General features: G+C 33.3%; 1 pseudogene; it reads right to left on the reverse strand.

Moving 5' to 3' along the window:
* Nucleotides 1-10,525: 10,525 nt before the first annotated feature.
* LOC120146040 lies at nucleotides 10,526-11,408 on the reverse strand (annotated as a pseudogene).
* Between the last annotated feature and the right edge of the window lie 1,241 nt (nucleotides 11,409-12,649).

The following is a 12,649-nucleotide window of genomic DNA, read 5'->3' on the forward strand; positions in this document are numbered from 1 at the left end:
AAGGTGAAGGATATATGCTCGTAGGAATAGAGATCGTCAATCCAATTTTATTACAGGGGAAAGTCTCCATGAAATACAGATAAATAACAAGGAACCGCAAGGTATATCAAATGCAAAGTGGTCAGAGATCAAAATCAGTCGAGAACAACGAAAGAAGTTCCAAATACAAGAAACAAAGAGGAAAAGAAGTTGCTCAAAGCAATTGGAGTCATATACTCATCTAATAAATTCATTAAAAAATATAGAGATAAAAAGAATAAGAAGAAAGAAAAATAGAAGAAAAATAGAAAAAGAAGAAAAAGAAAAATAGAGAAAAATAGAGAAAAATGAAAAATGAAAAATGAGAAAAAAAATTAAGATAAGCGACTTATTGAGCCTTAAGCCACAAGGTTGATCAAGTGTAATCGTTTCAAAGATTCATATTCAACAAGAAGAGCGAGAAATGTTGAGGATATAAGAAAATAGAGATGAACTCTAGGGTGAAAACCCAAAAATGAGCAATCTAAAGGATCCAGAAAAAGAAAAATAAGATAAAAAACAGGTAGCAAGTATATCCAAGCTAAGCAAGGCAAGATTGAAGGCATCAGAACAAATTGATCATTGGTTTAATTACCCTTAAACACTTGTTTGGGCCTATTTATCCATTTCTTTCATAACCGTGAGCCCTGGCCTATGTTACGTCCCTGAAAAGTCCATTCTAATCATACATGAATTTCTAAGTAAAAGAGACTATCTTAATATTTCATTCCACTTCTTAAGATTAATTTTTATTTGTAAAAATTGGTTTTCTAAAATCTTTAATGCATGATAGGAAAAATAATAAAGGGAGTTTCAAGACGTAAAATTTTGAATAACGTCTTGAAGCCAAAGGAGAATTCGAGTTGAAAACCTAAAAGGACGGCTCGAATATTAAATTGTGTAACGACGACATAAGAAACGATCTTACAAAGCTCTTGATGAAGTATTGCACGTCCCAAAGGTGTTCATGAGAGTTTGGAACCAATAAGTATCTATAGAAGATGAGCATAACAACCACTTCTTCAAGTCAGTGGACTCCCAAAAAGACAGATATGCTGACCTTTTCAGAATCAACTTACACCTTAAATTTGTCAATAATTTTAACACTTGCCAATGGGCTATATTTTTTGAAAAATTAAAAGAGTAGTTGACTAATTTGATATTCATTAAACTCTTGTTTTATGATTTGTCTCAATCGTGAAACCTAAAAAGGGGTAATATTTTTCAAAAAATTTTATTAAACATTTTTCAAAATTCTTTTAATTGATATTTTTCAATTTTTTTGGAGATAAAAAGAAGAATAAAAGCATTTTCAAACAAGTCAATCTTTTTGGAGTAGATCTTGATAGTTGACACATGTCTCTCAGACATAGAGTTTATGTTTAAAATCAGTGTTGGAGCAAGAAAATCATAAATGTTGGGGCATTTTTGAAGACACATATCATTCAAGAATACAAGATCTTTTAATTGAACAAACATTTATTTTCAATGAAACATAAAGGTGTGAAGAATGAAAATGGTGAAACAATGAATTTGCCTCTAGAAATCAATGCAAAACTTAGAGGGCTAAGTTCGAGGTTAGCAATTGAGCAAACAATTTCAATTCCAGTTGTTTCTAAGGCTCCAACCATCATCCTTGGCATGGATGTGTCTCATGGCTCTCATAGGCAGTCTGATATTCCATCAATTGCTGCGATGGTTAGATCCAAGCAATGACCTTTGATTTCCCGCTGTATGTAAACAACACATACACAGTCTGCAAAGATGGTAGATCCTCTTTTCAAATATGAAAGCTCTATTGGATTTCTACACAAGTTCAGACAAAGAAAGCCATTATTATCAGGGGTCAAAAATTTACTGGGGGTAAGAAGAAATTGACACAACTCAAGACTTGCAAGAGTGACGCTGGTGCAAACAAAAAGTGAAGACAATTTAATCAAGAAAAGAATAAAGATCGCTCTTACAACCGTCCCCATCATGGATCAAGAAAACATGCATTTATACATGATACATGAATTTGTGTCGTTGCACCATACATCATTTCATACATACATGATAATTTTTTATTTCATTCATGAGGATGTCTGCTAAAATATGTTTTGAGAAATTTTTTCTCTCTTAAGATTGTTTCCCTAGAAATATCAATCGTGGCGTTCTTAGAACATGTCTCCTAGGAAACTCAATCTTGTCTTACTAAAAATCATTTTCCCTTGAAGCTTCAACTTGACTCCATTGTAAAGATAAGTCAATTTTTGTTATTCTTGACTCACTCGTGAAGAGGGGTCAATCTTTGTTATTCTTGACTTCCTTGTGAAGAGAGGTTAATTTTTGTTATTCTTGACTTCCTCGTGAAGAGAAGTCAATCTTTGTTATTCTTGACTCCCTCATGAAGAGAAGCCAATCTTTGTTATTCTTGACTCCCTTGTGAAGAGAGGTCAATTTTTTTTATTCTTGACTTCCTCGTGAAGAGAAGTCAATCTTTATTTTTCTTGACTCCCTCGTGAAGAGGATTCAATCTTTCAATGTTATTATTGACTTTCTCGTGAAGAGGAGTCAATATTTTAGTGCTGTCCTTCTTAACTTTCTCGCGAAGAGGAGTTAATCTTTCAGTGTTGTCTTCCTTGACTTTCTCATGAAGATGTGTCAATATTTTAGTGTTGTCCTTCTTGACTTTCTCGCGAAGAGGAGTCAATCTTTTAGTGTCGTCCTTCTTGACTTTCTCGCGAAGAAGAGTTAATCTTTTACTGTTGTCCTTTATGACTTTCTCGCGAAGAGGAGTCAATCTTTCAGTATTGTCATTCTTGAATTTTTCACGAAGAGAAGTTGATATTTTAGTGTTGTCCTTTTTGACTTTCTCACGAAGAATAGTGAACTTTTCAGTATTATCCTTCCTCAATGCGACTTTCTCGTGTATAGAAGTCAATCTTTCTGTAATGTTGTCTTCAATCTTGACTCTTTTAGGATTTGTGTCCTAGAAAGTTCACTTTAGTCTTTCTTGAGATCGTTTCCCTAGAAACCTCAACCTTGTCTTCCATAAGACTCTAGAAATTAACTTTGTCTATTTTGGGTCGCTTCCGTGAAAGTTCTAATTTTTTCTTTCTTAAAGACCTTTTCACTTTCTCAAAAGATTAACGATAAATGAATTGCATTACTGCATTCTTTATTCAGATTCGTTGCACTTTCAAGATTAATATTTTATAGGTTTTTCAAGAAAACTAAAGATTTATGATCAGCAGAAGTCATCAACCAATCCAAATTCCCAATAAGGGAAAGGTTCAAATGGCACTCGAGTCAATGCAGATTCCCATATCTGGTGGCTGCGAGACAAGTTCCCACATGAGAAATGGATTCTCAAAGATTCTCTTAAAATCTAAACTTTCGAGTATGATGTTTTCAAATTCTCAAACATACAGTAATGATTATTAATGTCTGATTTTCAGATTCGATTTTCTTGAAGACAAGAGAAGAAAATCGATCCCGATTCAATTCTCTCCAAAGAATGGTGAAGTGGATCAAAATTTCTATAGTCTAATCTCCCCTAAAGTGTAGTGGAGCAGATTCTTCTTCTTTCAGATTTGGTCTTCCTGAAGAGCAGTGAAGCAAATCACTTTTGATTCAATCTTCCCTGAAGAGCAATGAAGTGAATCAAGTTTTCTCGAGTCTGATCTCCCCTAAAGAGTAGTGGAACAAATTCTTCTTCTTTCAAATTTGGTCTTCTTAAAGAGCAATTAAGCAAATCGATTCGGATTCAATCTTCCTTGAAGAGAAGTAATATAAATCAAGTTTTCTCGAGTCTGATATCCCCTAAAGAGTAGTGGAACATATTCTTCTTCTTTTAGATTTGGTCTTCCTGAAGAGTAGTGAAGCAAATCGATTCTGATTCAATCTTCCCTGAAGAACAGTGAAGTGGATCAACGTTTTCTTGAGTCTGATATCCCCTAAAGAGTAGTGGAGTAGATTCTTCTTCTTTTAGATTTGGTATTCCTGAAAAGCAGTTAAGCAAATCGATTCTGATTCAATCTTCCCTGAAGAGCATTGAAGTGAATCAAGTTTTCTAGAGTCTAATCTCCCCTAAAGAGTAGTGGAGAAGATTATTCTTCTTTCAGATTTGGTCTTCCTGAAGAGCAGTAAAGCAAATCGATTCTGATTCAATCTTCCCTGAAGAGCAGTGAAGTGGATCAAAGTTTTCTCGAGTCTGATATCCCCTAAAGAGTAGTGAAGCATATCCTTATTCTGTCATATTTGGTCTTTCTGAAGAGCAATAAAGCAAATCGATTCTGATTCAATCTTCCCTGAAGAATAATGGAATGAATTAACGTTTCTCGATCTGATCTACCCTGCAAAAAATAGTGGAGTAGATCCCTTATCAAATTTCAAAGCACGAAGATGGAATCGGACCAAAATGCTTTGTCTTTTTTGTTTTTGTCATATTCTTGTTAACACAAGAATGGGCAAGAGGGGCATCTGTCGACACTCGTTTTAGTCCGGAGACCCGTTTTTATTTTATTTTATTATTATCATTATTATTTTGTTTGTATGATACAAACCCGAAACTGGGCCCCGAATTACAACAGGCCCATCTGGGCCCAAAATTACAACCCAAGGCCCAACATCACAATTGGGCCCAGTTACAAAGAAGCAATCATACAAGCCCAAATTTAATCCAGTTAACCCCTAACCCGACCCAGACCCTCTTTGATCACCCACGTAAAGCATCAGCTACTCCTGCCACCACCATACTGCTATTGCCATACCTATACCCTGCCATTACTGTGACACCAAGAATGCCACAACACCCACGCCATACCCTATTGCAGCAACAACAAGGTCACCATCTCCCACGTGAAGCCACTACCAACACTAGGATCACTGCAACACTCTAACAATCAACAGAAAAATTATTTTTTTCTCTATCATGTAATAGGATAAAATCGAAGCAAATTGAAGGAAAAAGAGGGTCTCAATTTTTAGACATGAGCATATTATAATATGGGCTCGATTTTTTGTAAAAAGGGGATGATTCATTCGAAATCGAATCCCGATTCAAAAACAATGTAAAATTTCCCTTTTGATTTTTCGAAAGAAAAATCAATAAAACATAAAAAAAAAGTTCAAGCAATATTTTCTAATTTATTTCTATTTCGATACAAGCAACAATTTTTTTTTCTTTTTGTTCTTTTCTTTCATACGAAACATAACCAAAGTAAACTAATATATATATAAGAAAATAGAGAGTTTACCTTCGGCCGGTGAAAGAGGATGGCGTTAGGGACCATAGTTTGAAGATCTGAACGGTCAACTGAATGAGGAGGCTGAAGGGAGCAACATACTTTGGAACGAGGATGATCCAACGGTGGCAGACCAGATAAAAAGAATCCGAGCAGTTTTCAGGCATTTTGCGACGTTCGGAGCATCCTTTGGCGAATTGGACACCAGATCCAGACTATTCTTGTCGAGACGAGTCTGTCGGTGTAATTTGGTAGCCAACGACCACCGGCGACAGTGGCAGCACGGCGGCCGACGGGTGGTAATCTACCGACATTGACCAAATTTCTAGAGAGAAGGGAGAGCCTCTCTCTAGAAATATTTTAAAAGAAAAAATGAGAAAAAAGTAAAATAAAGGACAAAATATGATATTTCTAGAAAATTTTAGGAGAAATTGCATTTAGGTCCCCCTAAATTAGGCGTGTTTTTGTAAAATGATCACAAAAAGGGACCATTTTTTTAATTTACCCATTTTTTATTCATGATATATATATTTTTGGTTTAATTATTGTTTGGTCCCTGTATTTTTAGGCTTGTTTTGCATTTTGGTCATGTGTAATGATTGTTTAATTTTTTTAAAATACTTAGGGACTGATTTAGTGATTTTACCTTTTTATTTCTCAGCACTAACTTTTTGGTTTATTTTCTTCTAGGTCCCTCTACTTTATGCGTGTTTTTCTATTTCATGCACTAGTCCTCTGTTTACTTTATTTCTTTACTTTTGTGCTATAATTTGTGTTTGTTTCAATTTAGTCATTTTTATTATTCTGATTTATTCGAATTTATTCACTAGCTTTTGTTTTTATTCATTTTAGCCACTATTTGGGTTCTATTTATTATTTTATTATAATTTAGATATGATATCTTTAATTTATACATTTTAGTCACCTATTGATTATGATTTGGCTATTGTTTTTATTTTTTTATTTCATTTTAGTCATTTTCTGGTTAGTATTTTGTCTTTATGATTATTTTAATTCGAGTGCCTTATTTTAATGATTTCCATTTTAGTCCTGAATGATTGAAGTTAGTTTATTTACGATTGTAGTGTTCAGGTTGTAAAAATATTCACAATAATTGCCTTTATTTATTGTTGATTGTGTAGTTTAATCCCTAAAATTACTATTCTTTATTATCTTGATCCATTAATTACATATTTGTTAATTTCTTGCTATTTGTAATACTTTCAAATAGTATTTTACTCGAGGAATTTATAGAAGTGTGCCTTAACTAACAAGGAATGTGTTTCCAAGAATTGTTTGAATAAAATAATACTTTTTATATTCGAATGAATTTATTTTTTAATATAATTAATATATATATTCTGGGCAATATTCTTTTGTATGGGGGAATCCATGGACATGCCCCTTTAACTGACAAAAAAAGTAATTTCGAGAATTGTTCGCGCAAAATAATTCCTCTTATATTTTTCTAAAAATGATCATAATTTAAAAGTATATTCGAATTTGTCAATTTCAATATTAATATGGTGTATAATCACTTATGTATCGATTTCAGGCGTTGTCGGTGTGCTAATCTTTCTCCACACGTAATAGACTCTCGAACCCTTCTTTAAAACATATTTATAGTTAAACGCATATCATTTTTTTATATTTTAAAATTATTTTTCTTAAATTATTTTGACATATATTTTTAGGTAATCTATCTACCTAACTCAAAAGTCGATGACAACTCCAAATCTATTTATTTGTTATTTATTTTAAAACACAAGCTTCTCCATCCTACAGTGCACTCGTCTCCTTAAAACGAAAAACCTCGTTTATCCATGCCTTTTTCATTTCCGTCAAGGTCATTCGTCTTCTAGAACAGGTGTACAATAGCCCGTACCATTTCTCTGCACCCCGTCTGTCGTCTTAACTTTGCCCTACGCATAGATCTCTGCTCCCTCGACAACACTCCTACGCCTTTTTTTGCTCTGCATAATCCCTAGCTACACAATCGGGCCCCATCCATATCTGTGCATTTGCACCGCTCCTCGATCCCATGTTTTTTCGCAGTTAATTGATCGGTTGATCCAAAGGAGTTGGTTAGGTCACCTTGCTTAAAAAAACTTACGGCATATATTCTCTTTTACCTGCTTTGGTAACGATCACCAAAGGCCAAACTAGCTGCTATTGACTTTTACATTAGTTCCTTGAACAAACATGCTATGAATTCTCAAGCTTTTAGTAATATTGGCATCCTGAATATATAGCTTGCTAAACTCAAACCATGGGTTTATGATAAGAATACTAAGCTTAAGGATGTAACTATTATTCGCTGACCATTAATTGATTTAATGATCAAACATATTCATGTTCTCCTATTTTACGTGGATTTAAAATTGGTGTTTATCTTAAAAACGTAATATTTTTTACTTAATAAAAAAAATTATTACTTGCCTTATATATGTATTCTCACATTTTGATCAGATGGCATTGTAGTAGGGAGTGAGCATTCGATCTAGTTGATTTAATTTTTTTAATTATTTGAATTGACGAGTCTTATTTTATAGCTCAAATTTTATTTGAAATATTTTTTTCGAGTCAAGTTTAAGAAATTCAGTCGAGCCGAATCAAATGGTTTAAATTTCTATCTAAATTTAGTTGTAAATATTTATAATGTTACCATACTAATGTATTCAAATTTAAACGATTTTCTAACAATATACAATATACAATATACATAAATATTTCTTCATATTTTTTCATATATAATATACATATATCATGCAGAGTTGAAGTATCCGACTCAAACTTTAAAATCAATCCACTAATTACTAAAAATTTTAAGTTACTCTAATTCTTTATAACTTGGCTTGAATTTAAAAAAAATCGAGTTAAATCAAATTTTCTAACGTCAAATTGAATCAAAAAAATTTATTTTTTTTTCGATTGGAGTTTTATTTATTCCTAATTGTAGTTAGCCACCTCGATTTCACATGTGGCAGAAACGACCATCATGTCAATCTACCCTGAACCGCAACCTTCGGTCACCTAGCGTTGCACATAAATTCCGTACATGATTTAATTAATGATTTAATATGTACTGATTGATGTGTGATAATGATTGATACACCATGCCACTAGTTTTGTTCATGATTTTGTTGAAATATGGATATTCTGTACATGTTCCTATAAGACTAAATCTACGAGATAATGTATTAGAATTATTTATTTCACGAGATAACGTTTTCCCAAGATTAATTGTTGAAGTAGGGCAAATTGCACAGTGTTGTCCGTAGGTCGCCATGCCTTCTGGGCGACCTACGATGTGGCAGCTTCCGACGAGGGAATGATCGTGTGCATGGACATGCCCAACCCAACCCATAGGTCGCCATGCACTCCCAGCGACCTCCTAGGTCGCCATGCACTCCGGGCGACCAAGGAGGTCGCCATGCATGCCCGGCGACCAAGCTTTTAACCCTTACACACCCTGCATGTCATAGCTGGGAGATTCCTGCCCGACGACCAAGCTTTAACCCTCTACTCCCTCATGCATGCGTTGCATCTATAGAGCGGGACGTGCAGAAATATCACATGGCCATGCAAAGAGACAAGGTTGCCGGGCGTGCATGGCGACCTCCTTGGTCGCCCGGAGTGCATGGCGACCTAGGAGGTCGCTGGGAATGCATGACGACCTATGGGTTGGGTTGTGCATAAGCTGCCACGTCGTAGGTCGCCCGGAAGGCATGGCGACCTACGGTCAACTGTGCAATTCGCCCTACTTCAGCAATTAATCTTGGGAGAACGTTATCTCGTGAAATAAATAATTCCAACACATTATCTCGTAGATTTAGTTGTTCCTATTATAGTGTGCCTTTGATTTTTTTTTGTCTTTACTAGAATTTTAGAAACCACTTGCACAACATTCTATTAGAAAGTTGAATTAATAGATAAATTGTGTAAATTAAGACAAATCAATTAGGTGAAATTAAAACACATATGAAAAAAACTAAAATTAGCAAGATGTGAAACAATGATATTGGATGAAATTTTGATTATTAGCTTCACCTCAGTTGTAATTATGACCACGCTTGCTTTAATATTGCTATGACAAAGTTACACAATCAACCGGAATTCTAATCACGACATAGTTACTAAAATTGTATAAGTTCCTCCACTAATATAAAATTTTACATTTATCCTTTAACATATCTACATATATACTAAAAAATTAGCCTGCTCTGATAATCAAATCAAACTATCTCCCCATTGGAACTTTAGACCGTAATAATTATTTTAAATTATTTACTTAAAAGGTTCATTGAACTAAAAATATGTTTAGATTACCAATTAATATAAATTACCTTATGTATTGTAATCAACCTTATAATGCAATTTATATTCAATTAAAGTCAGGAAATTAATAAGCTGATTTTTATTTGAAAGGTGATAAGCTGATTTTTTTAAATATTTCCTTTATTATTTTAGTACTAAATGTGTGTTTAATTTTAAAATTAAATTTGAGAAGAAAAAGATACTAGTAGAGAACTGACTCTAAATATATTTATATGTAAATATAAAATTATTAATTAAATCCAATAATTTAATTTAATGTTTACACTTTAATTTTAATATTATTATAAAGTTATATATTTAAAATATATAAAAATTAATTTGAAAAAGCAGAACTCTGTATCAATTAGTACCGACCATCAATTGAAATTGATATGTTTATTTGTGAATAAAAAATCCATAAATTTTATGGTTTTGAGAATCTATAAAATGGTCTTAGTAGTTAAAATAAATATTGTTCTTCCTCAGGTTTTAAATTCAAGCAATTGGTATGCAAAATACATATGTTTATCATTAGGTTAATAAAATTATAAACATATACCGCTTCTTATAATCAATTCATTCTATTAAAAAAATTATGGTTTCGGTTTATCATGGCAATGGAGCGTGCATTTGGAAATATTGGTGCAAGCATAATGCTTTGTCCTAAGAACAGTTATTATAAAGGGGGGAGGACATGTTTTCTTTTCTCTGTGATGAGTATTCATTCAGATTTCCAGCTCTTGACCGATACTCAATGATGCAGCCTTTTAACTCGTTAAACATCTTAGTACATACTACAAATATATTACCCGTCAATCCTCTCCAAAACTCTTGAAACTGAACACTACTCCCATTACATCTATGTTAATCATACTAATAAAACTAATTAACTTAAACCGATAATCTAAGATAAAACGAAGCAAGTCTGATAAAAGATTGACGAGTTACTTTAAAGTAGATATTTAGGGATAAGAAGAGAGTTGAGCACCCCATTTGGGGATGAAACTGGGTAATACTCCTCCACATTGAAAAGATAGCCGCATTCAGCAACCGGATGGTCGTGGTTTTCTGATGGCATCGGCTTGTTCGAGGTGCTCTCGATGGCTTCTTCGCAGGAGATTTCCGTGTAAACTGCAGCTTGGTTCCTTGCCTTCTGTTCCATTAGCATGCCTTTCAATTTCATTACCTGCGTTATAGGGTGTGAGACAGTGAAGAGTACAAGGGATTTTCTTTCAATATTTCTTTCTTCCAATTAGCTTTGTTTAGGGTTGATGTTATTTACTATATGAAAATTCTGTCGTAAAATCTTTCTTGTTTAATATTGAATATGTATGCTAACCTCATCTTGAAGCTTCTGCTTTTCCCTGGAGATAACATCATAGTCTATTTTAAGCGTATCATAAGAGTGCTCAAGCTTCTTGGATTTCCATCTGGCACGCCTGTTTTGGAACCAGACAGATACTTGTCTTGGTTGAAGTCCAAGTTCACTGGAAAGTTTCATTTTCCTGTCGGGATCCAACTTATTCTCTTCCTGGAAACTCCTTTCCAACGAATCTAACTGATCACTTGTCAACTTCTTCTTCTTCTTGTCTCGATTATTTCTCTTGTTCACCGCTGGGACCAACCCATTGTCCGCCTCTGTAAATCCTTGATGCTTCATCTCCACACCTTATAAAAGAAAGAAGAAAAGAAACACATAAAGATTACATATATATGATAAATACAAAGTGACTATACGGAGTATATACTACCTGGGTTATAGGGATCATGATTATAGTTACAGAGGAAGTTAAGAGAAGGTTCCGGTCGAGAAACAAAGGGCGGAAAGCTGCCATTCCAATCCATTATTTTTCCTTCAAATCAAACCAAATTTATAAAATCAGAGTTAGTAATCGGGTGTTTTATTTTCTTCTTTAAAATTTCTGTTGTGTAGTGCAACAAAGTGATGAATGCGGGAGAGAAGGCAAAAGAAACGGGATTGGCTCTACTTCACTTACGGGGTGCATGCAATAATGGGTTAAGGTGTGAATTTATAGGGCTAGGGAGAGAGTATTTTCCAAATAGAGTAAGTTGATTTGGCATGTGAATAGGTACCTTCTCTTTCGCGTGCAGTACTTGATTGGAGCCTGAGCAAAAAATTAAAAAAATCCATTATTTTCATTGTTTTGTTAAGAAAACAACTTAAATACAATTAGGAGAAAAAATAAAAAAAAATAAAGAATTATGTATTATTTTACCATTAGATTGAGATTGAATTGATAAAATTAGGGGATTAAAAAGATTATGACCCTCAATTATAAAGTAAAAAGCAAGATTGATAAATTTAGGGACCTTGTAGAAAATAGGGACCCTAAGCAACCGCTCAGGATGCTCTCCTATTAGCCGGTTTTGATTCTAAAAGATCAAATATATAAAATTAAAATAAACATATTATTGTGGAAAAAACTAAAATTATTATTAAAGAGTAAAAAGAGCAATAATACTTTTTTTAGTTTTTTATTAAAATTGTATTTAAAAATATTATTGATTAAAAAAATTAATGGTAAAGACAGTTTTGGATAGTGGGATCCCAAGTAGTAATTGTTTTTAACTGTATTATTGATATGAGTTTGATCTAATTTAAGAATTATTTTTTTCAGTTCAAAGACAAAAAAGTTTTGCCATAATTTTCTCAAATCTCATATTATTTATGTGTATTTTTTAAATATTAAGTCTATTAAACATGTACTTATTGAGTGATTAAAGATAATGCCTACACATACGTCGTCATCCAACTCTTGCTCGTGCAAATACATGTGTTAGACAAGTACCACATGAGTTGTTTATTCAAATCTCATATTTTTTTATATATGTTAGCGTGAGAGGAATAGTCCATACGACCTACCTAGTAGATAAAACACACTTCTATCTAGGGGTGATCAAAATTCGACATGACTCAAAATTTTGATCTTTTCAACTCGAATTAAATTTGTGTTGTAATTTCATAAATTCAACTCGAAAAAATTTCTAATTCAAGTCTAGTTATAAAATAGAACTCGAATAACTCAAATTTTTTTAGTAATTAGTGGATTGATTTTCAAGTTTGA

Source organism: Hibiscus syriacus, unplaced genomic scaffold (assembly GCF_006381635.1).
Source record: "Hibiscus syriacus cultivar Baekdansim isolate YM2019G1 unplaced genomic scaffold, ASM638163v2 tig00110895_pilon, whole genome shotgun sequence".
In the NCBI taxonomy this organism is placed as follows: domain Eukaryota; kingdom Viridiplantae; phylum Streptophyta; class Magnoliopsida; order Malvales; family Malvaceae; genus Hibiscus; species Hibiscus syriacus.